At 43.0% G+C, this 25,384-nt stretch overlaps 1 pseudogene across 1 annotated transcript; it reads left to right on the forward strand.

The window, feature by feature from the left end:
• On the forward strand, nucleotides 1–24,666 carry LOC106561222 (endosome/lysosome-associated apoptosis and autophagy regulator family member 2-like; annotated as a pseudogene). Its single transcript, XR_014379092.1, has 16 exons — nucleotides 1–232; nucleotides 14,545–14,678; nucleotides 14,782–14,925; nucleotides 15,054–15,142; nucleotides 15,374–15,488; nucleotides 15,567–15,726; nucleotides 15,880–15,956; nucleotides 16,221–16,391; nucleotides 16,524–16,652; nucleotides 16,953–17,941; nucleotides 18,399–18,482; nucleotides 18,584–18,768; nucleotides 21,630–21,725; nucleotides 21,841–21,929; nucleotides 22,261–23,221; nucleotides 23,358–24,666. The product of XR_014379092.1 is annotated as an endosome/lysosome-associated apoptosis and autophagy regulator family member 2-like (transcript).
• The last annotated feature ends 718 nt before the right edge of the window (nucleotides 24,667–25,384 follow it).

A 25,384-nucleotide genomic window follows, 5' to 3' on the forward strand; every position in this document is an offset into this window, starting at 1 on the left:
GGGGATGCTTGGTGAACGAGAAATACTTTGGTAGTCAATGATTCTCGTGAGTCCGAGTCAAGTCGACACGTTACAATAACGTTTATCAGACCATTGTTTCATGAGGCGTTAGACATCGCTTTATTTCCTGCTTCCTATTATGCGGTCTCGGTCTTGGTTTATCGGTGGTAGGGCGCTCCTCCTTTCTCTCCAACTGGCAGTCGGGGCTAAGGGACCACATCCATGCACAGAGGTAAGATCCACTCTCAGGACACAGATAATGTGTGTTGTCGGAGTCATTGTTACCATAAGTATTTTCTGTAGGCTAATAATAGGCTATGCATGTTACTGGAAAACACAGGCACGTTATTTACCAGTTTACCCATTCAAATAGAGTCAGAACAGGACTGTGAGTTTAGGCACATACTGAGAACATGACCGCTAATGTAGGCTATTGTTATTCCACCAACCCGAAACTAATACGATTAAGAATTGATGACGCTACACTTCTGGTCAGATTAATATGTTTATCTAATATAAAAACACACAGCATAGAGAGACACACTACTCATCCAACTTCTCAGAGTACCTGTCAGTCATGCCATCAGGCAGTCCTGTCTGTGGGATTCCTGCGGGATTGTTGCTTAGGACACTTGTACTGTTTAGGCCAAGGCAATGCGTGACTTAGTATGGTGAAGGGGTTCAGAGGTGTCTGTCTGTGTGTTTTGCGTGTGTGCTGTGTCTCACCACTCAGGGCGACTCAGTTTCTTGCATGGAGCTGCCTCTCTCTCTCTCTCTCGCTCTCGCGCTCTCTCTCTCTCTCTCTCTCTCTCTCTCTCTCTGCCGTAGCACAGGGCAGGCAACAACCTCAATTCAAATAAAATTGTATGTCACATGCTTCATAAACAACAGGTGCAGACTAACAGTGAAATGCTTACATACGGGCCCTTCCCAACAATGCAGAGAAATAATAGAAAAGTAATAACACGTTTTAATAAATACACATTGAGTAACGATAACTTGGCTATACACAGGGTAACAGTACCAAGTCGATGTGCAGGGGTACGAAGTTATTTAGGTAGATACTGTTTGTACATATAAATACTGTAGGAATAAGTGACAGATAATAAACAGTAGCAGCAGCATTATGTGATGAGTCAAAAAAGTTAGTGCAAAAATGGTCAATGAAGATAGTCCGGGTAACTATTTAACTAACTATTTAACAGTCTTATGGTGCTGTTCGGGGTCTTGTTGGTTCCAGACTTAGTGCATTAGACACTACAGAGGGTAGTGCGTACGACCCAGTACATCACTGGGGCCGAACTCCCGGCCACCCAGGACCTATATACTATTGTAAGTGGTGTCAGAGGAAGGCCCAAAAAATTGTCAGACGAGTCACCCAAGTCATAGACTGTTGTCTCTGCTACCTCACGGCAAGCGGTACCGGAGCGCCAAGTTTAGGTCCTAGTACCCCCTGTATATAGCCTTGTTATTGTGTTACTTTTTATAATGTTTTTTACTTCAGTTTATTTAGTATATATTTTCTTAACTCTATTTCTTAAACTGCATTGTTTGTTAAGGGCTTGTAAGTAAGCATTTCACGTAAAAGGTTACACCTGTTGTATTCGGCGTATGAGACAAATAAAATTTGATTTGAGATGTATATTGTCCTTGTTCAGCCTCGACTCTGAGAAACATAGTATGTTTCGCCAGTGTGCCCGCACATCGGCCTCTCTTTATGCCACCTTTTTCTTTTTGAGTCTGGGGATTAGGGCCTGGTCCGGGGTGAGTAGTATGTCCTGTGCCTCCGACTTGTTGAAGATGCAATGTTCATCCATTTCGAGCCTGTTTCATTCAGACTAACACAAACTCAGAATTTACTTTGCAGTCAGTAACAGTAACTTACCAGGGCATTGCTCTGCACTTCCACAAGACTACCATGAATCAGAAAACAAGCCCTACATTTAGCCTGGGCCAACTCTCCTCCTGGAGAGCCACTGGATATGCATGCTTTTGCTCTAGTCTGGCCCTTTAGAACACACCTGATTCTGCTAATTAATGTCCCGATGAGCAGCTGCTTGGAATTAAGTATATTAGAGAAGGGCTGGAGCAAAAGCCTGCACACCCTGTAGCTTTGCAAAAGGGTTGGTCACCCCTGGTCTAGTGGAATGTCTTTAGAATGACACCATGTGAAAGTAAACCTGATATAGCAGGGCTTGAGGTTTAGCTCAAAATGATTTCTCCTGAAACAGACTTCTTCTCCTATCAGGTAACACATGACAGACGTGCAGAATATAGCCTCTTCTGTTGAGTCACGGTATGGAGGAATAGATAATGAATGTTTATGGCCTGATTATTGATTGGCATGAATCTTAGTGTTGCATAGCTCAGTCATTCCTAAGAGAAAGAGAGGGGGAAAGTTTAACTTCTTGCGGATTAGTGGGACGCTAGCCATTTCGAAAACTTCCGGTAAAATTGCAGAGCGCCAAATTCAAATTAAATTACTATAAATATTAAACTTTCATGAAATCACAAGTGCAATACATCAAAATAAAGCTTAACTTGTTGTTAATCCAGCTGCCATGTCAGATTTCAAAAAGGCTTTACGGCGAAAGCAAACCATGAGATTATCTGAGGACAGCGCCCAGCACACAAATGCATAACAAATCATTTTCAACCAGGGAGTTGCATCACCAAAGTCAGAAATAGCGATATAATATATGCCTTACCTTTGAAGATCTTCTTCTGTTGGCACTCCAAAAGGTTCCAGTTACATTTCAAATTGACCTTTTGTTCGATAAAGTCCTTTTTTATATCCATAAAAACTCAGTTTAGCTGGCGCGCTTCAGTCAATAATCCACTCGGTTTCCCTCCTTCAAAATGCAAACAAAATGAATCCCAAACGTTACCAATAAACTTATCCAAACAAGTCAATCAACATTTATAATCAAACAATAGGTACCCTAATACGCAAATAAATGATACAATTTAAGACGGAGAATCGTTATCGTCTTTACCGGAGAAAAATACCAAAGAACATGGGAGCCACCTAGAAAAACTACAATTTCTGGCTCATTTTTCCAAAAAACAGCCTGAAACTCTTTCTAAAGACTGTTGACATCTAGTGGAAGCCCTAGGAACTGCAATCAGGCACGATTTCGCCCTATTATAAAAGTGCCAGCCATTGAAATCAGTGGTAGGATGACATTTATTTGGGGGGGATGGTTTGGCCTCGGGGTTTCGCCTGCCATTTCAGTTCTGTTATACTCACATATATTATTTTAACCGTTTTAAAAACTGTAGAGTGTTATCTATCCAAATCTACCAATTATATGCATATCCTAGCTTCTGGGCCTAAGTAGCAGGCAGTTTACTTTGGGCATGCTTTTCATCCGGACGTCAAAATACCGCCCCATCCCAAAGAAGTTAAGACTAATGGTAATAAATAAGTCAAGAAATGATTTGAAATCAATATCATGTGAAACATGGTCTGCATATGGCACTCATTTATTTGCGTCAACCCAATATTGCTGTTGGATGCAAATAGCTTCCGTTTTGAGTAGGGACGGGACGATGCAAGTATCACAATACTCGTTAGTATCGTGGTAAGGAAACAAAGTTGCAAACCTTGGGAACTCAGACATTAAATCTTAGTTGTGTCAGTGTTTAGGGACTTGTTTATGGACAACTACTATCTCCTCCTGTCATTAAACATACCTAGGATCAGTGTTCAGGGACAATCAATCACATTTATTTATAAAGGTGTAGAGCGAGGTCGGTAGGGAGGGAGGTCGGTAGGGAGAGCGCTTAAGCCCCACCCTCTTCAACATGTATATCAACGAATTGGCGAGGGCACTAGAACAGTCTGCAGGACTCGGCCTCACCCTTCTACAATCGAAAACCAAATCTACACCAAATTGAACATGTTTCATTATTTATTTGAGGCTAAATTGATTTTATTGATATTAAGTTAAAATAAGTGTTCATTCAGTATTGTTGTAATTGTCATTATTACAAATAAATAAATTGGCCGATTAATCGGGATTTTGGTCCTCCAATAATCGGTATCGGCGTTGAAAAATCATAATCGGTCAATCTCTAGTAGATGACCAGGGATGTTCTCTTTTCCTATCAAAATGGAACGAGTACTTTTGGGTGTCAGGGAATATGTGTGGAGTAAAATGTTTTTTTTTGGTTAGTACTAGAGGTCGACCGATTATGATCTTTCAATTTTTCCAAAAATTGTTTATTTTTTAATAATAATTTTGTACTTTTTTTTATATATGTATTTGTAATAATGACAATTACAATAATACTGAATGAACACTGTTTAATTTGAACTTAATACACAAATAAAAATCTATTTAGTCTCAAATAAATAATGAAACATGTTCAATTTGGTTTAAATAATGCAAAAACTGTGTTGGAGAAGAAAGTAAAAGTGCAATATGTGCCATGTAAAAAAGCTAATGTTTAAGTTCCTTGCTCAGAACATGAGAACATGTGAAAGCTGGTGGTTCCTTTTAACAAGAGTCTTCAATATTCCCAGTTAAGAAGTTTTAGGTTGTAGTTATTATATGAATTTGGATGCTTTGACTATTTCTTTCTATAGCATTTGTATTTCATGTACCTTTGACTATTGGATGTTCTTATAGGCACTTTAGTATTGCCAGCCTAAGAGCTGCTGGCAAATGCAGTAAAGTGCTGTTTGAATGAACGCTTATGAGCCTGCTGCTGCCTACCACTGCTCAGTCAGACTGCTCTATCAAATATCAAATCATAGACTTAATTATAATATATTAAACACACAGAAATACGAGCCTTTGGTCATTAATATGCTCAAATCCGGAAACTATCATTTCAAAAACAAAATGTTTATTCTTTCAGTGAACCGTTCCGGATTTTATCGAACGGGTGGCAACCCTAAGTCTAAATATTGCTGTTACATTGCTCAACCTTCAATGTTATGTCATAATTATGTAAAATTCTGGCAAATTAATTACGGTCTTTGTTAGGAAGAAATGGTCTTCACACAGTTTGCAACGAGCCAGGTGGCCCAAACTGCTGCATATACATTGACTCTGCTTGCACTGAACGCAAGAGAAGTGACACAATTTCCCTAGTTAATATTGCCTGCTAACATGAATTTCTTTTAACTAAACATGCAGGTTTAAAAAAATGTATACTTCTTTCTGTTCATTGATTTTAAGAAAGGCATTGATGTTTATGGTTAGGTTATTTGTGCAACGATTGTGCTTTTTTCGAGAATGCGCTTTTGTTAAATCATCACCCGTTTGGCGAAGTTGAAGTAGGCTGTGATTCGTTGATAAATTAACAGGCACCACTTTGATTATATGCAACGCAGGACAAGCTAGTTAACCTAGTAATGTCATCAACCATGTGTAGTTAACTAGTGATTATGTGAAGATTGATTGTTTTTTGTAAGATAAGTTTAATGCTAGCTAGCAACTTAACTTGGCTCCTTGCAGCCACAAGGTCCTTTTGATGCTGCACTCGCGTAATAGGTGGTCAGCCTGCCACGCAGTCTCCTTGTGGATTGCAATGTAATCGGCCATAATTGGCATCCAAAAAAGCTGATTACCGATTGTCACTAAAATCGTCCCTAATTAATCGGCCATGCCGATTAGTTTAGTCCCAGGGTCCTGAGCTTTGAGGGCACTATGGTGTTGAATGCTGAGCTGTAGTCAATGAATAGCATTCTCACGCAGGTGTTCCTTTTGTCCAGGTGGGAAAGGGCAGTGTGGAGTGCAATAGAGATTGCGTCATCTGTGGATCCAATGTTATTCTCATGACTTGGTTTTTGCTCTGTCATGCACTGTCAACTGTTTGACCTTCATATAGACAAGTGTGTGCTAGAGATGAAACGGTATGAAAATGTCATATCCCAATTATAGTGACCAGTATTATCGCGATTATCAGTATTATCGCGGTATTGTTAAAATGTGCCGGAAATGTTCAAAAAGTACTGATACACACACTGAAATAATTTCGAAGTTTTATATTGAAAACCAACAAACAACAAATAAAATTAGCAGCACTATGCACTTTTTGTGTGCATAAACATAAAAATAATAACATTAAAGATGGCACCATGTGGCCATGAGGTCAAAGTTTCCCTAGTGCAGTTTAATGAACACTACCTTAAGTAAGCACATCAAATGTGCATATAAAAGCAACACAAGTAAAGCAATGTGCATGTAAGAACAATACAACCATATGTAAACACATCCAATGTGCAGGTGTTGACATTAAAATAACACGACATATGTAAACAAATTAAATGAACAGCCCTGATTGTATGTCTGTTCTCTCCTTCATAAAGAAATAAGGTGCTGCTGGCCTAACATCCTGTATGTATGCATCTTTGTTCACTTGAGATTGAAATATAAAAATGTCAGCATATTTACTTTGTCCAGTTTAAGTAGTGATCTGCAAGGAGAGACAATGTGCCCGCTGCCACTGAACATTCTCTCTGATGGCACGCTGGTTGCTGGGATGCACAAAAGCTTCCTGGCAACCCTGGCAAGGTGAGGCAGCTCTGTAGCGTGGCCTCCACCACACCAGTGGATCCTCTTCTGCTGGAATGGGTGGGGCCCCTCTACCACACCAGTGGATCCTCTTCTGCTGGAATGGGTGGGGCCCCTCCACCACACCAGTGGATCCTCTTCTGCTGGAATGGGTGGGGCCCCTCCACCACACCAGTGGATCCTCTTCTGCTGGAATGGATGGCAGAGACAGGTAGACCTTGATCTCTTCTTTCACTCTGTCTTCTGGGGAGGTCGGAATCTGACCCTCTTCACCTCTCTGCTGCCTTGTTGAGGTAATCTTTCTCAGCAACCCAGCCAGGCCTTTCCCTTCCGATGCCGCTGTGGGGATGATGGTGATGGAGGTGCTGCTGGTGCTTTGTGGTTCTACCTGACTTGTGCAGCTGCCAGCTTCAAGGCCTCCTGGACACAGCTGGCAGTGTCAACTTTTGCAGCCCCAGGCTCATCTAAAAAGCTCCTTTTGAAGCGGGGGTCAATGAAACAAGCCATGCGCATGACTCTCTTTCCCATCTCTGTGTATCTGTTGATAAGGTCTTCTCTCATTACCCTTTTCATCTCCTTTGTCAGGGATGGCTCCGTATCCTTTTCCACCAGAACATCACGGGTGATGTGGTCCAGTCAGGCTTGATGGCTGACAGTGTCACTCGTGTCTCTGAGGCAAGTGCATCTGTAAACTTGCTCAGAGGTTCATGGAGCTGGCACAGTTGCTCCATGACACTTATGTTGGCATCCTTGCGCATCAGATGCCATGTTCCTCTTTCTCCAGCCAGTGTTGCAGACTGGCTGCTGTTGGCTGAGGAAACACTCAAGCATCTTGTGTGTAGATCCCCATCGGGTCACCACATCATGGATCAGAGCCTTCTGTGGCATGTTGAGGGCAGCTTTTCTCTCAGTTCTCTCCTTCTCTTCCAGCTCTGCGAGAAGCCTTGGAACAGATGACGGCAGGCCTTGACTGCTGTGTCAACTCCCTGAATTTTCAGAGCCTTTGAGATGGCCAGGTTCAAATTATGGCCAAAGCACCCAAGCCACAGATCTGGGAACTATTTAAAAGCCTTGATCTTGTTTGTGGTTATACACACCAGGTCTGTCTTGTTGATCCCCCACTCTTCCAGCATATTCTCAAAAAACTCTGATGTTGTGATCTTCTGGGAATAAGTGTGTTTCCAGGCAGTTTGATTCCAGTTGCCAGTCTGGGGTGAGGTAATGGATAGTGAAGCTGATGTAGGGTTGACCACCCCCTGCTTTCACTGGTCTAGAGGTCAGTAGTTGCAGCAAACCATGTGCCTTGAGCCAAACTTTTTCCAACATGAGTTTTAACCTGGTTGTACAGGTTTGGGATTTCAGTCTTGTAAAAGAATGTTCATGATGGCACTTTGTAGTGAGGCACGGCAACCTTCATCAGCCTCAGAAAGCCAGGCTTCTCAACAATTTGAAATGGCATCATGTGCTTTGCAATGTAATATGAAAGGACTGCAGTGAGGTCTTGAGCATTTTTTGATGTGGGTGCATAAACAGCCTGCCTTTTAAATGCTTGCTCGAGTGTCTGTCAAAACTGTAGATGAGGAGGGACCGGTAGCATCACTGGGTTTGCCTGCTGCACGCCCACTCTGTAAACAAGGGAATAGCAAATGTATATTATTATTCACTCACACACACAATCTTCTGTGTTGCATTTGAGTACATGCAATGGCCCCATGCACAATTGACATAAATACAGGAGTCTTGTGTAGGAGTCTATAGTGTTTCTCCTGTTGGAACACTTTTACAACCAAGTGGATGACTGCCGGATTTTAAATGAACAAAATATGTTGGTTGGGTGACTAAACTACATAATGTGTTATTGTGTGCAATGGGCGAATAGTATGCAGACACACGATGTAACGAGTGCGCTGAGAGTCGGGAAGCCAGTACAGGGAGTGAGTGTTTTAATAAATAAACAAAACAATAAACACGAAACACAAACAATGCACCGACATGAAAGAGTCAACACCTGAGGAAGATGGAGTCCAGGTGAGTGTCATGAGGCGCTGGTGCGCTTGACGATGGTGACAGGTGTGTGGGATAATCAGCAGCCTAATGACCTAGAGAGGCCCACGACGCATACAGCAGCAGAACAACGTGTAGTGTTTTTACAAGAGTAGGTAACACTGAAAGCTTCAGTTCACATTATTGACAAGCTATTAGCAAGTTAGACAGACAAACATGACATTTTCCCCCATTCTGAAGTCCCCACACCATGCATTGAGCTAAAAGTTAACTTACCTTGCATTCGCTATAAAGTAGTGGGTGATGGTCACGAAGATGATTTATAAAAAAAAAAAATGATGTTCTGCAGTGACCATCTTTGATTAAGTTTCCCTCAGCACTCTTGTAAAACCAAAAATACGACCACACTTCAGATTTGGACCTCTTAGAAGGCAACAAAAAAAATCTCCAGAGCGCTGTCACTGCCTTCCACCATGTTTTCACACAAAACAAAATCCACGTTGCATGCTGTGCCTGCGTCAGACTGTTGCTAACTTTGGTTGATGCTGGACAGTATTTACCGAGAGTTTTTCAAACCACGGTAATCAAACATGGTTTTAATGATAATTAAAATTTGAAATGGTAATACTAACCGTGTGGAATTTTATTGTGAACGCGGTAACTGTGTCATCCCTAGTGTGTGTCTTTCCAAATCATGTCCAAATTGAATTTACCACAGGTGGACTCCAATCAATCTGTAGAAACATCTCAAGGATGATCAATGGAAACAGGATGCACCTGAGCTCAATTTTGAGTCTCATAGCAAAGGGTCTGAATACATATGTAAATAAGCTATGTATTTCTATTAAATTTGCAAAAAATTGTAACGTTTTTTTTCGCATTGTTATTATTGGATATTGTGTGTAGATTGCTGAGGCATTTCTTTTATGTAATCCATTTTAGAATAAGGCTGGAATGTGGAAAAAGTCAAGGGGTCTGTAATACTTTCCGAAGGCACTGTATATATGTGTGTATGTTGCACGGGGCAGGAAGTCCGGTGTCCAGTTGTCCAGATGGGATAGGGCGGTGCGCTGGTGATTGCATCATCTGTGGACCTATTGGGGTGGTATGCAAAATGAAGTGGCCTAGGGTGTCGAGTAAGGTGGAGATAAACACTCCAGCCACCTGGTCTGCACGTGCTCTGAGGATGCTGCTAGCGATGGGCCAGCAACCTTGCGAGGGTTAACATGCTTAAATGTCTTACTCACGTCGGCCACAGAGAACGAGAGCCCACAGTCCTCGGGAGCGGCCCACGTCGGTGGCACTATGTTCTCCTCAAAGCGGGCAAAGAAGGCGTTTAGCTTGTCCTGGAGCAAGACATCGATGTCCGCAACATGGCTGGTTTTTCCTTTGTAGTCCGTGATTGTCTATAGACCCTGCCACACACGTCTCGTGTCTGAGCCGTTGAATTGCGTCTCTGTACTGACGTTTTGCCTGTTTCATTGCATAAAGGAGGGCATAACTGCACTGTTTGTATTCTACCATGTTCCCAGTCACCTTTCCGTGGTTAAATGTGGTGCTTCGCGCTTTCAGTTTTACGCGAATGCTGCCATCTATCCACAGTTTTTGGTTTGGGTAGGTTTTAATAGTCACAGTGGTAACAACATCCCCTATACAGTTCCTGATGAACTCAGTCACTGTGTCAGTGTATGCATCAATGTTATTCTCAGAGGCAACCCAGAACATATCCCAGTCCGCATAATCAAAACATTCTTGAAGCATGGATTCTGATTGGTCAGACCAGCGTTGAATAGACCTTAGCACGGGTACTTCCTGTTTGAGTTTCTTTCTATAGAAAGGGAGGAGCAGAATGGAGTCGTGATCTGATTTGCTGAAGGGAGGGCGGGGGAAGGCCTAGTAGCCATCCCGGAAGGGAGAGTATACATGGCTAAGACTATAATCGTAGATAATTCTCTTGGGAGGGAATACAGTCTGCATTTGATTGGTGAACCAAAGGACTTGAGTTCCTGTACATTTTCCCAATCAGACCATAAGTAGTTAATCATGAAACATACACCTCCGCCTTTCTTCTTCCCAGAGTGTTCTTTATTCCTGTCTGTGCGATGTACTGAGAACCCAGCTGGCTGTATGGACGGGGACAGTATATACAGAGAGAGCCATGATTCCGTGAAACAGTATATGTTACAGTCCCCAGTCCCTAGAATTAATGTTTTGAACATGTTCTTCTTGGCCGTGGGCATTCTGCAGTGCCGGCCAGAGGGAAGCCTCTTGAACTGAGGGTGTAGAGGGTTCGCCAACGACAGCCAGTACCTTCCTTTTGGTTGCCTTGTGGAACAGACTGCTCAACTGTGCCTGAGGTCGACCAATTACTTTGCTGGCTGTGCTTACTATGCTGGTTTTGCTTTTGCTCCTCACTCTCTAATCACCATACCAGACTGTCATATTAAATGTGAGGATACTCTCCACCAGACGGCTTTACACCCTCTCCAGAACATCCTGGCTGATCCTGAACCCCTTCAATTTCCTGATTAAAAAGAGGTACTGGCTTCCTTAAAAAAAAAATTCTCTGCATTCTCTGTAAAGCTCAGCTTGTCATCAATTTGTGGCCCTAGGTATTTAAAAACAACCAATTATTTCCACTGGTTGGTCCTTCAGGTAGAGTTGTTGAGACATTGGCAGGTTGTTGCCATTGATGATCAGCTCATTTGTCTTGTCCACACTGATGTGGAGGCCACTTGACCAGCACCATTCTTGAAGGTTGTTGGCCTGTTGAAAATAGCTGTCCCCATCTGACGTAGCATCTTTAAAAAAAAGCCATGTCATCCGTGTACTTGAAAAGGCACACATTGTTTCCTTGGATCTTCATCTTGTTAGTGTAGATAGAAAACAACTATGGTGAAAGGACACACCCCTGTGTTTAGGGTCAGTTCATCAGAGGGCCCCATTCATGAGAACCCTGTGTGGGTGGGTGGGCGAGCAGTCAGTTAACCTCTTACATCTAGACGTTCCGCTAGCGGAACACCTGCTCCAATATCCAATGATAGGCGTGGCGCGAATGAGAAATTCCTCAAAAATCCCAAAACTTCCATTTTTCAAACATATGACTATTTTACACCATTTTAAAGACAAGACTCTCCTTTATCTAACCACACTGTCCGATATCAAAAAGGCTTTACAGCGAAAGCAAAACATTAGATTATGTCAGCAGAGTACCCTGCCAGAAATAATCAGACACCCATTTTTCAAGCTAGCATATAATGTCACAAAAAACAAAACCACAGCTAAATGCAGCACTAACCTTTGATGATCTTCATCAGATGACACTCCTAGGACATTATGTTATACAATACATGCATGTTTTGTTCAATCAAGTTCATATTTATATCAAAAACCAGCTTTTTACATTAGCATGTGACGTTCAGAACTAGCATTCCCACCGAACACTTCCGGTGAATTTACTTAATTACTCACGATAAACGTTCACAAAAAACATAACAATTATTTTAAGAATTATAGATACAGAACTCCTTTATGCAATCGCGGTGTCCGATTTTAAAATAGCTTTTCGGTGAAAGCACATTTTGCAATATTCTGAGTACATAGCCCAGCCATCATGGCTAGCTATTTTGACACCCACCAAGTTTGGCCCTCACCAAACTCAGATTTACTATAAGAAAAAGTGGATTACCTTTGCTGTTCTTCGTCAGAATGCACTCCCAGGACTTCTACTTTAATAACAAATGTTGGTTTGGTTCCAAATAATCCATAGTTATATCCAAATAGCGGCATTTTGTTAGTGCGTTCAAGACACTATCCGAAGGGTAAAGAAGGGTGACGCGCCCGGCGCGTTTCGTGACAAAAGAATTCTAAATATTCCATTACCGTACTTCGAAGCATGTCAAACGCTGTTTAAAATCAATTTTTGTGCGATTTTTCTCGTAAAAAAGCGATAATATTCCGACCGGGAAACCCTGTTTTCGTTCAAAGACGAAAAAATAAAAACATGGAGTCGCCTCGTGCACGCGCCCCCAGTCTCATTGTTCTCAGATCGACCACTATCCAAATGCGCTACTGTTTTTCAGCCATGGCCTGCAAAGTCATCATTCACCGTTCTGGCGCCTTCTGAGAGCCTATGGGAGCGTTAGAAAATGTCACGTTACAGCAGAGATCCCCTGTTTTGGATAGAGATGATCAAGAAGGCCAAGAAATAGTCAGAGAGGGCGCTTCCTGTTTGGAATCTTCTCTTTTGGCCTGCCAAATGAGTTCTGTTATACTCACAGACACCATTCAAACAGTTTTAGAAACTTTGGAGTGTTTTCTATCCAAAGCTAATAATTATATGCATATTCTAGTTTCTGGGCAGGAGTAATAATCAGATTAAATCGGGTACGTTTTTTATCCGGCCGTGAAAATACTGCCCCCTATCCATAACAAGTTAAGTCCTTGATCCCATCTGCGAGGCCTCCATTGACATTCAGATCCAGTAGCCGATTGAGCAATGTGTGTGTATTTGCATTGCATTAAAATCAAAAGTAACAGTCAGTATCTGGTGTGGCCACCAGCTGCATTAAGTACTGCAGTGCATCACCTCCTCATGGACTGCACCAGATTTGCCAGTTCTTGCTGTGAGATGTTACCCCTCTCTTCCACCAAGGCACCTGCAAGTTCCCGGACATTTCTGGGGGGGAATGGCCCTAGCCCTCACCCTCCGATCCAACAGGTCCCAGATGTGCTCAATGGGATTGAGATCCGGGCTCTTCGCTGGCCATGGCAGAACATTGACATTCCTTTCTTGCAGGAAATCACACATAGAACGAGTAGTTTGGCTGGAGGCATTGTCATGCTGGAGGGTCATGTCAGGATGAGCCTGCAGGAAGGGTACCACATGAGGGAGGAGGATGTCTTCCCTGTAACGCACAGCGTTGAGATTGTCTGCAATGACAACAAGCTTAGTCCGATGATGCTGTGACACACTGCCCCAGACCATGACGGACCCTCCACCTCCAAATCGATCCCGCTCCAGAGTACTGTCCTCGGTGTAACGCTCATTCCTTCGATGATAAATGCAAAAAGTGGTCTTCACTGACAAGTTGCGGTTTTGTCTCGGGGTGGTGAGACAAAACCGCAACTTGTCAGTGAAGACCACTTTTTGCCAGTCCTGTCTGGTCCAGCAACGGTGGGTTTGTGCCCATAGGCAACGTTGTTGCCGGCGATGTCTGGTGAGGACCTGCCTTACAACAGGCCTACAAGCCCTCAGTCCAGCCTCTCTCAGCCTATTGCGGACAGTCTGAGCACTGATGGAGGGATTGTGCGTTCCTGGTGTGACTCGGGCAGTTGTTGTTGCCATTCTGTACCTGTCCTGTAGGTGTGATGTTCGGATGTACCGATCCTGTGCAGGTGTTGTTACACGTAGTCTGTGAGGACCATTAGCTGTGAGGACGATTAGCTGTCCGTCCTGTCTCCCTGTAGCGCTGTCTTAGGCGTCTCACAGTACGGATATTGCAATTTATTGCCCTGGCCACATCTGCAGTCCTCATTCCTCCTTGCAGCATGCCTAAGGCACGTTCACGAAGATGAGCAGGGACCCAGGACATCTTTCTTTTGGTGTTTTTCAGAGTCAGTAGAAAGGCCTCTTTAGTGTCCTAAGTTTTCATAACCGTGACCTTAATTGCCTACCTTCTGTAAGCTGTTAGTGTCCTAACGACCGTTCCACAGGTGCATGTTCATTAATTGTTTATGGTTAATTAAACAAGCATGGGAAACAGTGTTTAAACCCTTTACAATGAAGATCTGTGAAGTTTTTCACCACCCTGAACCCTAACCCCTAAGAACACTGCTACTTCCCCCTCTCTGTCTCTGACACTTCCAACCAGTGGTATAATTCTCTTCTCCATGTTGTGTCCACTTGTAACCCCCCCCCCCCCCCCCCCCTCTCCTGGAAGTAAGAGGAATGGACACTAAGAAATGTAGTCAAAACTCCCTCTAGCCTTATTAAGTGGCCAGCCTACTACAGTGTGCAGCAGGTACCTACGCTCTGGGCAGCGGCATTCGCGTCAATGACTGGGAAACCATCCCTACCGGGTTCAGCTCCCTAGCAACTTACCTCAACAACGGTCCCCATGGAAACATCAGCCTCACCTGCAACAGGTGTGTGAAGGGGAGGGGTTAAGCCTGTTCTGATTTAAATCATTTTGGCGTTGCAGTTCTCACATACATCTCATTAATGTCTGCTGTGTGTGTGTGTGCCCAGATTGTCCTGGTTCCCCCAGAGTAGTTACCTGGAGTCTATCAGATGAGTGTGCTGTCTCTCTGATCTATGCTGTCCATCTGAAGGAACAGGGATCAGTCTCCTTTGAACCAGTACACTGACCATAACCTCTTCTTTGACTTCTTTGTGAGTCTTCTACTTCATTCACACATTTCTATGATATCTGCTAGTCTCATCTGCAATACCTTCCAGAACACTAAATATACTGATATTCACAAATGTATTGATTGGTTGATGTTCTTATTGGTTGGCAGATCCAGAATGACCAGTGTCAGGAGATGGACCAGACTGCTGATAAGAAGTGGCTCAAGATCACCAGTCACGGGGAGTGGGCCACACACACTACACTGTAAGAGAAACATACTCGTTTGATAGGTTAGGCATCCTCTGTGAGGTTACAGCACCATCTAGTGTCCAGTCTTGGGATGCTCTTAGTTCGTAGATGTGCATTCCATTCAGTGGTCATTCCATACAGGCCTCTACTACAAAATACATGTGGTAAAACACAGGTTGGATCATTTGTGCATTGATTAATAAGTTGATCAGTTGTGTGTGTGTGTGTGTGTGTGTTCCAGGTAAATCTGAAGTCTGTCACTAAAATCTTGTACTGGAAGACCGCAGGGGTCCTGGGAGCTAAAGTAATGAAACCTGTTCTGCTGAAGAACGTCCACATCGAGGGTAGGACCTATGTTTGTGTGTCTTTATTGTAGTTGATCATGCCAGTTTCCCTCTGTACTGTACTGTAATATTTTCTCTCTCTCTCGGAGTGGTGTATGCGTCAGTGTTTCCCTTGTAAACCAGGGACGTTCAGTCAAACCCCAGGCTCCTCCACATGTCAGCCCTGCCCCAGAGACACCCACTCTGGCCACGGAGCCAGCTCCTGTACCCCCTGCAACACCACCACACACTATACTCGTAGGTACACATGCATTTAAGCATGCAGACAAGTCTAGGTACACACACCCATACACAGTCTGTTTTTAGAAGTCCTGCGTTAGAACAGGAGTGTGAAATGTTTTAAACGTATTCTCCCTCTCACACATTCTCTCCCCCCTCTTTCCTTCTCTCTTCCAGCGACAGGTGTGTGCAAAACGAGACCACCATGATCCAAGAAGGATTATTTTCAGATCCACACCTCCTGTGACCTCGAGGGCAAGGTCAGAAGACCAACTCACCCTCCCAATACCACATCCATTATTGCTAGATTGCAAGTGCCCATGCAGGGGTTAGCCATTCTAGCTCCTGTATCCCTATAATTTAGTGTCTGTGTCCTCCATGCTCTCTGTATGATTACAGTTTCCTCATCCTCCATGTTGTCTCTCTGTGTGTGTGTGTGTGTGTGTGTGTGTGTGTGTGTGTGTGTGTGTGTGTGTGTGTGTGTGTGTGTGTGTGTGTGTGTGTGTGTGTGTGGTTTGACACAGGTGATCTACAGGTGGGTGGAGCCTCAGATCTGTCTGGTCAGTGAGGCTGGGGGTGAAACACTGCCCCCTTCGGGTGACCGTGAGACATGCCCCCCTGCAACCCAGGTTTCTATAACAACACAGCTACCTGCTCTCCCTGCCCCCCTGGGACATTCGCTGATGGGGTCAAAGGTAACAAAATAGCCCATTCTCCCTTGTCCTCTTTCTGCTTTCCCAATGGGTGCTGGTTTTTATTTAGGTTTGATTTCTAAAATGTTGATCTCTTTCTCTCCCTCTCATCTCCCCATTCTCTCTCTCTCCCAGTGTGTGAGTCGTGTCTGGCAGGTACTGAGCCTGCTGTAGGTTATCAGTTTAAGTGGTGGAATGTTGTACCAGCCAACATGAAGACGTCCTGCATCAACGTGAGAAGCTCCAAGTGTCACGGCATTAATGGTGGGTTGGTGCAGCTGCTCTCTCTGAGGTCTAGAGGGCACTGTTGCTCTTTACTGTTGTTGACATGTTCCTCTTAGGCTATGGGGTAAGAGGAACAACCCTCCTGGAAAGCTGCTGGGTATGCAGGCTTTTACCGCAGGATAAGAATAAAGAGAGAGTATCTCTCCAGATGGAGGGTTGGGTACCCCTGTCTTCAGCAAAATGCATAGGTGGGCCATGAGACACATTTGAGTTAGTCAGGGAAGACCCTGTTGTGTGTGTGTGTGTGTGTGTGTTCTGATATGTATGCATCTCCCTCAGGTTGGGAGGTAGCGGGGGATCATATCTGCAGTGGAGCACGGGGCTCTGATAATGACTACCTCATCCTCAACCTCCACGTACCTGGCTTCAAGTGAGTAATAACCTCAGTCTGTCTGTCACTGTCTCTCGCTCTCTTCCCCTCTCCTTCTTGCGCTCTCTTAATTTGTGTGTGTGTCCATCCTCAGGCCTCAGTAACAAGTGGTGTAGGGACAGTGTTTGACCATATCATCTTTGAGTTTGAGATGGCGTGTTCAGCTGACTGTGAGCTGTACTTTATGATGGTGAGAACAACACAAGATAAAGAAAAACCCACAACTCACTGCAAACTACACAGTAGCATATACACAAGTTTGTGGGTATTTCTATTCCTTTAATATGACTTTTGTAATTGGCTCCTGGAAAATAGTTGGACATGTGTAAACTACTTTTGAATGTGTAAAGGAAATGACATCACTGTGTGTAGGATATAAACAGGAAGTCGTGGGAGGGCAGTAAGGTCAGACAGTCATACACTTACATTGTGACCAAGAACACCTCTGTATCATACACATGGGCCTTCCAGAGGACCAACCAAGCCTCTGACGTAAGTACACAGACACACAATGCAGTAACACAGACACACAATGCAGTAACACAGACACACAATGCAGTAACACAGACACACAATGCAGTAACACAGACACACAATTGTATACTAATAGAGCACTTTCTCTCTCTCTCCTCCTGGTGCGTCAGAATGTGAACGGCATGGTGCATATCTACTCCATCTCAGTAAGTAACACAGTAGACGGTGTGTCGTCAGAGTGTCAGGCCTGTGCCCTCCTCTCCCAACCCTCCGGCTCGCTGTGTGTCCCCTGCCCTCCAGGACACTACATACACACACACACTAGCCAGTCCACAGAGTGCCCCCCAACACACACCTCACCTCACACAGCACCCAGGGCCCAGAGGCCTGCAAACCCTGTGGACCATCCAGCAAGACTAACAAGGTGTGTTTGTGTGTGTGTGGATGTGTTTAACTATTCTTGCGGGGACCAGAAGTCCCCACAAGAATAGTAAACAAACAAAAAATGGACCAACTGGGGAAATTTTGTTGGTCCCCACGATGCTATTTCTAGGGGGTTTAGGGTTAAGGTTCAAATTAGTGTTAGGGTTAGAATTACGTTTAGGGTTAGGAGCTAGGATTAGTTTTAGGTTTAGGAGCTAGGGTTAGGGTTAAGGTTAGGTTTTTGGATTAGGGTAAGGTTTAGGGTTAGGGAAAATAGGATTTTGAATGGGACTGAATTGTGTCCCCCCACAAGGTTAGCTGTACAAGACTGTGTGTGTGTGTGTGAGGGTGGGTGGGTGGGTCGAGCTTGGTAAATAAAAGTGTGTGTCCATTGTTTCTTCCACAAGATGCAAAGTGCACAACTGAATGTTTGTGTTTTTCCTACTCTGATAACAAAGTGCCTCAGAGTTTTGAACGGACCCAGTTTTACCTCTAAAGGAACTAAGTACTACCACCTCTTCAACATCAGCCTCTGTGGAGAGGTACGCAGGCGCATGCGCACAAGCACACACACACACATTGATGAACAATATTTTCAACCTACAATTACATTGTGATCCTGAATTGAGCTTCAATTTCTCAGGATAGGAGGGCTGTGTGTACAGATAATGTGACTGACCTCCAGCGCCGACTCTCAGAGAGAGACAGGGGAATCAGCCAATGTGGTGAAGAGTTTCATCTGTCAATCAACCATCATCCCCTCCAGTGGGCGGGGCTTCCGCACAGCACTATCCTCCCAGTCCATCAGCTTAGCAGACACGTTCTTGGGTGAGTACACACAACCCCACACACTTTCCTTGTAACCTGATGCCAATCTTTGGCACTGGTATAGAATAGGTGTTTTATTGATTTAATGGACAGGGTTGGGGAGTAACGGATTACATGAAAACTGATCCGTTACGTTACCAGCAAAACATTTGTAATCTTATTACAGATACTTTTGAAAAACTTGCTGATTACTTCATGGATTACTTTTCAATTCAGAAAGGATTTTTGTGAGACATTTTTTGCGGACACCTTTCTGTTTTCTCAATGACATTCAAATCAGCATTGGAAAAATGCGCAAGTTAAGTTTGTTCTGTCTGAGTGAGTCTGACCACAAGTCAGAGAGCACTGATGACACAGCAAATGCGTTGATGGATTGTGGGAAAAGAGCAGGAATAGGCTTTTGTAAACTACAGTTCAAGCTATATCTTCCAATGGTGTGACTGCTGTCGGCATCCAAAGATTATCCAACTTGAATAAACGCTTGGAGGTAAGGATGATAGCAGTGGTGTAGTCTACGGGCAATACGATATCCCTTACTATTGACATCTACATAGCGCATTGGTGTGAATCACATTGCTACTCTCTCATTTACCTATTTGCACCTTACGGATTGTGGTTGTTGTGGATGGCTTTTCACAAATGTATATATTTATTATAATTTTTTTATTTTTTATTTAACCTTTTATTAAAGTAGGCAAGTCAGTTAAGAACAAATTCTTATTTACAATGACGGCCTACACCGGCCAAACCCAGATGACACTGGGCCAATTGTGCACCACCCTACGGGACTCCCAATCACGGCCGGTTGTGATACAGCTGGGATTCAAACCAGGGTGTCTGTAGTGACGCCTCTAGCACTGAGAGGTGCACCACTCGGGAGCTGCGCCACTCGGGAGCCCTAACCCAATAATGGTTGAATTGAAGACGTTTAAGCTGCCTATCAATCATTATTTTTGCGACCAGCGGACAGCCGGTGAAAAATGCCCTCTTGCAACAGCTGCATGGTGCGGATCCCAGCCTATGGAATACAGGTGTGAGGGAGTTCCTACATTCTAAACTCCTCCACGGTATTATGCTCCAAACTGTCCAAAACTAGTTTCATTTAAGAAGACCACGAGTGGAGCTTTTATTGCTCAATCTAATTATTGCTGGAAAAGGCCTAACAGACACATGCTCAAACTCATGCACTTTTGATAGTCTTAAAAGGGGCAATCTGACGCATTAAGAAGGAAAGAAATTCCACAAATGAACTTTTAACAAGGCACACCTGTTAATTAAAATGCATTCCAGGTGACTACCTCATGAAGCTGGTTGAGAGAATACCAAGAGTGTGCAAAGCTGTCATCAAGGCAAAGGGTGGCAATTTGAAGAATCTCAAATATATTTTGATTTGTTTAACACATTTTTGGTTACTACATGATTCCTCATGTGTTATTTCATAGTTTTGATATGTTCACTATTATTCTACAATGTAGAAAATAGTGAAAATAAAGACAAACCCTTGAATGAGTAGTTGTTCTAAAACTTTGGACCGGTAGTCTATATCCATTGATTCTTGAAGAATATAACTTCTAAATGCCTAATGAGCTTAGTTGAACTGTCACACTTGAAAACCCAAAATATAAAGTTGTTTTTCTCCAATGTTTGTAAACATTGTAAATGTACACAAACACTGTGTAGCCTAAAAATATGGTTAAAACAATACTTTTTATTTCATGGATGGTCAGTCCTTGCATTCATTACTCTGCCTATTAATCTGAGCGTGATCAGCTTTTTACCAAAACAGAGGCAGGGTAAGGCTTTGTTATTGTTTCAACTGTAGATTTACCCTTTAAACGGCTGCAAATTATTGAGATATCAAAGTGTCACCAACAAAAACGTAAACAATAGGCCTATAGCAAATGCAGCATATAGCATACATTTTCCACATGAAATAGCACTTTGCGGTAGTGCTCAAAGAATGCCATTACATGAGAGCAGCATAAACAACAACAGAGTAGGCTAATAAGTCCTTGGCTTGGGTGTTAAGCTTAGGTAAAACTATTTGGCTAATATATATCTCCATAATTCCAAGTTCTATTCTGGAAGATCAAATGAATTGGAATGACTCAATCTGACAGATTTTGCATTTTAATGTAAAGATATAATTATCTGTAGTAGAAATCAATGGGTTAGAAGAAGCCTACATAACCAACCCATAAAGTAAAATGCATAAATTTATAGCCAGCTATGCAAACTCTAACCATGATTTATCCTGCAATAGATGTCGTTCAATTGGTAATATGCATTTTTGTCTTCTAATGCCCCTTAAGGGGAAAGTAATCTAAAAGTATCTGAAGAAAATAGATTACATTAGGTTACTTATTACTTTGACGTCGGAAGTTTACATACACTTAGGTTGGAGTCATTAAAACCAGTTTTTCAACCACTACACTAATTTTTTGTTAACCAACTATAGTTTTGGCAAGTTGGTTAGGACATCTACTTTGTGCATGACACAAGTAATTTTTCCAACAATTGTTTACAGACAGATTATTTCACTTATATTTCACTGTATCACAATTCCAGTGGGTCAGAAGTTTACATACACTAAGTTGACTGTACCTTTAAACAGCTTGGAAAATTTTAACTTCTGACCCACTGGGAATGTGATGAAAGAAATAAAAGATGAAATAAATCATTCTCTCTACTATTATTCTGACATTTAACATTCTTAAAATAAAGTGGTGATCCTAATTGACCTAAGACAGGGAATTTTTACTAGCATTAAATGTCAAGAATTGTGAAAAACTGAGTTGAAATGTATTTGGCTAAGGTGTATGTAAACTTCCGACTTCAACTTTATCCTGCTCTCTCCACAGGACACACTGTATGTGTGGAATGAACCAAAGCTGTGTAAAGGAGGGGTGTCCGTCCCAGAGAACAAGACCTGGCCGTGTAATACCATGGACTTCTTGGTAAAGATGGGGGTGGCGATAGGAGCATTCAATTTTAGAAAGGTAGCTAGTAACTGTAATGGATTACATTTAGAAAGTAACCTTCCCAACCCTGTTGATGGATGGATGTGTGTAGGAGCAACAGTGGCCTTGACTCTGGATGAAGGCAAGACCAGACCAGTTCCATAAGACCACCAACAAAGTCCGAAATGCAAACTTGTACCGGTAGGTTTATGTTCTCTACATCCTAAAACACATTCTAAAACATAACTTCTTCTGTGGATACTGTTATTGGGGCCCAACTAATAGTTTTTAGTAGCTCTTACAGTAGTACCCTGCTGTATTTTCACCATATGTTGTGTTTCTATTGATTAGTTCTCTGGGGCAAACTTGTCATGTGAAGCAGGTCGTAATGTGGTGGTGACACTTCGCTGTAACTCGGATAGGAGCTCACAAGGAGAACTCACAGTACTTACAGTACTTACTGTCTGTCTGGCTCCTTCCCGCTCCTCTTCCCCTCTCTTTCTCTCTCTTTTCCTCTTTCTGTCTTTCTCAGAAACTGCAGCCTCATTGGAGTTTTCTACTAAAAGGAGCGACTTGAAAGAAGTCCAAGCTCGACATGAACCGCAAGCTGAATTCACAGAAAATCTGAATCCTCTTATGACTGTCAAATTAGTATGAAGTAGTTTGTTTTTACTCCTAGGCAGCTAGTTATCTAACTCTGTGTGATGAGGCTGCAGGCTGGGGGAATGAGGGAAGCTGAAGACAAACATGGATTTAGCATTCAGATTTGATTAGATTAAATCTCATTGAGACTGTCCTTATAAAGTAATGGTTACATACATAACAGTTACGGTATGTTTCTCTGTTGTAGCCAGTGTCCGGCAGGGACATGTGACGGCTGTACCTCGAGGGCGTGTCCACAGTGTACCGCCACGGACTACCACCAGATAGAGGCAGCCTGCAAGGGAGGTGTGTGCGTGTGTTTTACTTACCATTCTCTATGTTCAGTTATAAACCGGGTGGTTCGTGCCCTGAATGCTGATCGGCTGAAAGCCGTGGTATATCAGACCATATACAACGCGTATGACCAAAAACGTATTATTACTGGTCTAATTATGTTGGTAAACAGTTTATAATTGCAATAAGGCACCTCAGGGGTTTGTGGTATATGGCCAAGATGGGGGCAGCGATAGGAGTATTCACCGCCACACTGCTCTTCTCCATCACCTGCTACTTCTGGAAGAAGAACAAGAGGTAGGAACTGATTCAGTCCTTCACTCCATTCATTCATTCATACTTCAGGAAGAACAAGTACTGTAGGTTGACTTTTCTAAGTCTCCCCGTCTCTGATAGGCTGGAGTATAAGTACTCTAAGCTGGTGATGTCGTCCAATAAGGAGTGTGAACTGCCGATGTTTGGACAGCTGTGCTGTGATGGAGGGAGAGGTGGAGGATGAGGTAGTCTACTCCAAAAAAAACATTCCTGTTAGGAAAATCTAAGCCATCACATCTACGGTAAGAATCAAAAACTATGCAGAAATCAAACTAATATACCTACGTGTGTGAATAAATTGGCGAGAGCAGAATCTATTTCTCTCTTGGTAATGCTAGATCATGGACTAATGTGTATATGTGTCTGTTTCATCCACAGGGAAACAGAGAAAGGTATGAAACTGAACAGTTGAACTACTCACAGTCAAACGGATTGGTGTGGGGGTGAAGAAAGAGGAAAGAGAACAAAGAGAGAGGGAGAGAGACCAACCCCTCAGAGACTTTTTCAACAGATCACCCCTGTTGAGTGTTTGAAACCTTAACACATACATACCACAGGAGGTTGGTGGCACGTTAATTGGGGAGGAGGGGCTCATGGTAAAGGTTGGAGTGGAATGAGTAGAATGGCATCAAATGCATCACACATGGTTTCCATGTGTTTGATGTCATTCCATTCGCTCCGTTCCGGCCATTACTATGAGCTGTCCTCCCATCAGCAGCCTCCTGTGATACATACACATATGCAGAGTACACACACACCCTGAGAGAACATGCACGCGCACCGACACAAACACATGTGAAAGAGCATTACACCCTTCTTTCATTATCTCTGGATTGTTGGTATATGGCTGGCATGATTTAAGAGGGTGTGTATGGTGTGGTGTAATTTAAGAGGGTGTGTATGGTGTGGTATATTGGTGGTATAATTTAAGAGGGTGTGTATGGTGTGGTATATTGGTGGTGTAATTTAAGAGGGTGTGTATGGTGTGGTGTAATTTAAGAGGGTGTGTATGGTGTGGTATATTGGTGGTGTAATTTAAGAGGGTGTGTATGGTGTGGTGTAATTTAAGAGGGTGTGTATGGTGTGGTATATTGGTGGTGTAATTTAAGAGGGTGTGTATGGTGTGGTGTAATTTAAGAGGGTGTGTATGGTGTGGTAATGGGTCGTGTAGAGTCTAAATGAGGGATGTTTTTGTGTTGTTTTCCATCACTCTGTTATCAGGTTGCTTTGGTGGCCATGTTGTTTTTATTCAGGTGTTTTGCCATCTGAGACCAACTTCACACCAACCCTTAAACTCTTTCTTAATCATCTGGATATGAGGAATGAAAGTGTTCCACGTGCCCTCTGAAAAGCTTGGTGGGATTTTCTTTCTGTCCAATCCTTTGAGATCAGTAGAAGTGCACACATAGCCCTAGATACCTTGCCGACTTACACATACACACCCTAGTACAGTCTCATCTCAGTCTGACCAGCACCGTCCGTGAGCCGTGACACATTTGATCTGTCTGGTTTGTTTTAGGGGGGCTGCATAGGCTTTGGGTTACCATAGTGATGTTGAAGAGGGAGTGTCCCTCACCCTCTCCTAGTTCAGTCAGGCGTGGCGATGTTACATTATGCATACGATGATACAATTCTGACCTTCTTTCTGTTATTTCAAGTTAAATAAACTGTTTGTGTACACTTTGAATCTGTCCCTTCACTTCTAATGAAAGTCCTGCACACACAAGAAACAGCAAACAACACAGGTGTATCATTTGTTATTGTTTATTATGATGTCATCATGTCTTCATTATTGCACGCATCATGAGCTCTATTGCTTTGTGATTGGCCAGTCCAAAGAGGTCAGGGTTCACCTTGACTCCAGATTGTGGAGTAGGGTGAAATTGTCCCTAACCACTGATCTAGGGTCAGATACGTTGTCATCCTCTAATGGTTACAGATAGAATTGAGGATCTGATCCTAGATCTGTGCTGATAGGAGCAACTTCTACCTCGACTCTGGAATGTTCTGGCCTGTTCCTTTAACATCTGGGGTACACTGGTTAATTCCAGTTTAGAATACGCTGTGAAAGCGAACACATAATTTGTTAACATTATTAAAGACCCCTTCGGACACACTTGGTACCATTAGAATTGACACTGATAATGGTAAAACACTGACTTAACATCACTGTTCTGTTGTACTGATCTACATTGCTAGTGAATGACCAGTCACTTTCATTGCCTATTATCATATGTACACATTACAATGCCTGTCATCTGTTGGTCAAGCTAAGTAGTAGTCTTTCAAAGGGAGTAGTTATATGCCTCCTTATATCTGTACTATTTTTACAGGATGAAACTGCTTCGAGTTGAACACAGCTAACACAAACAGCTCACACAAACAATCTGGCTTCAACACCAACT

The sequence above is a fragment of the Salmo salar genome, chromosome 10 (genome assembly GCF_965601325.2).
Source record: "Salmo salar chromosome 10, fSalSal1, whole genome shotgun sequence".
NCBI lineage: Eukaryota > Metazoa > Chordata > Actinopteri > Salmoniformes > Salmonidae > Salmo > Salmo salar.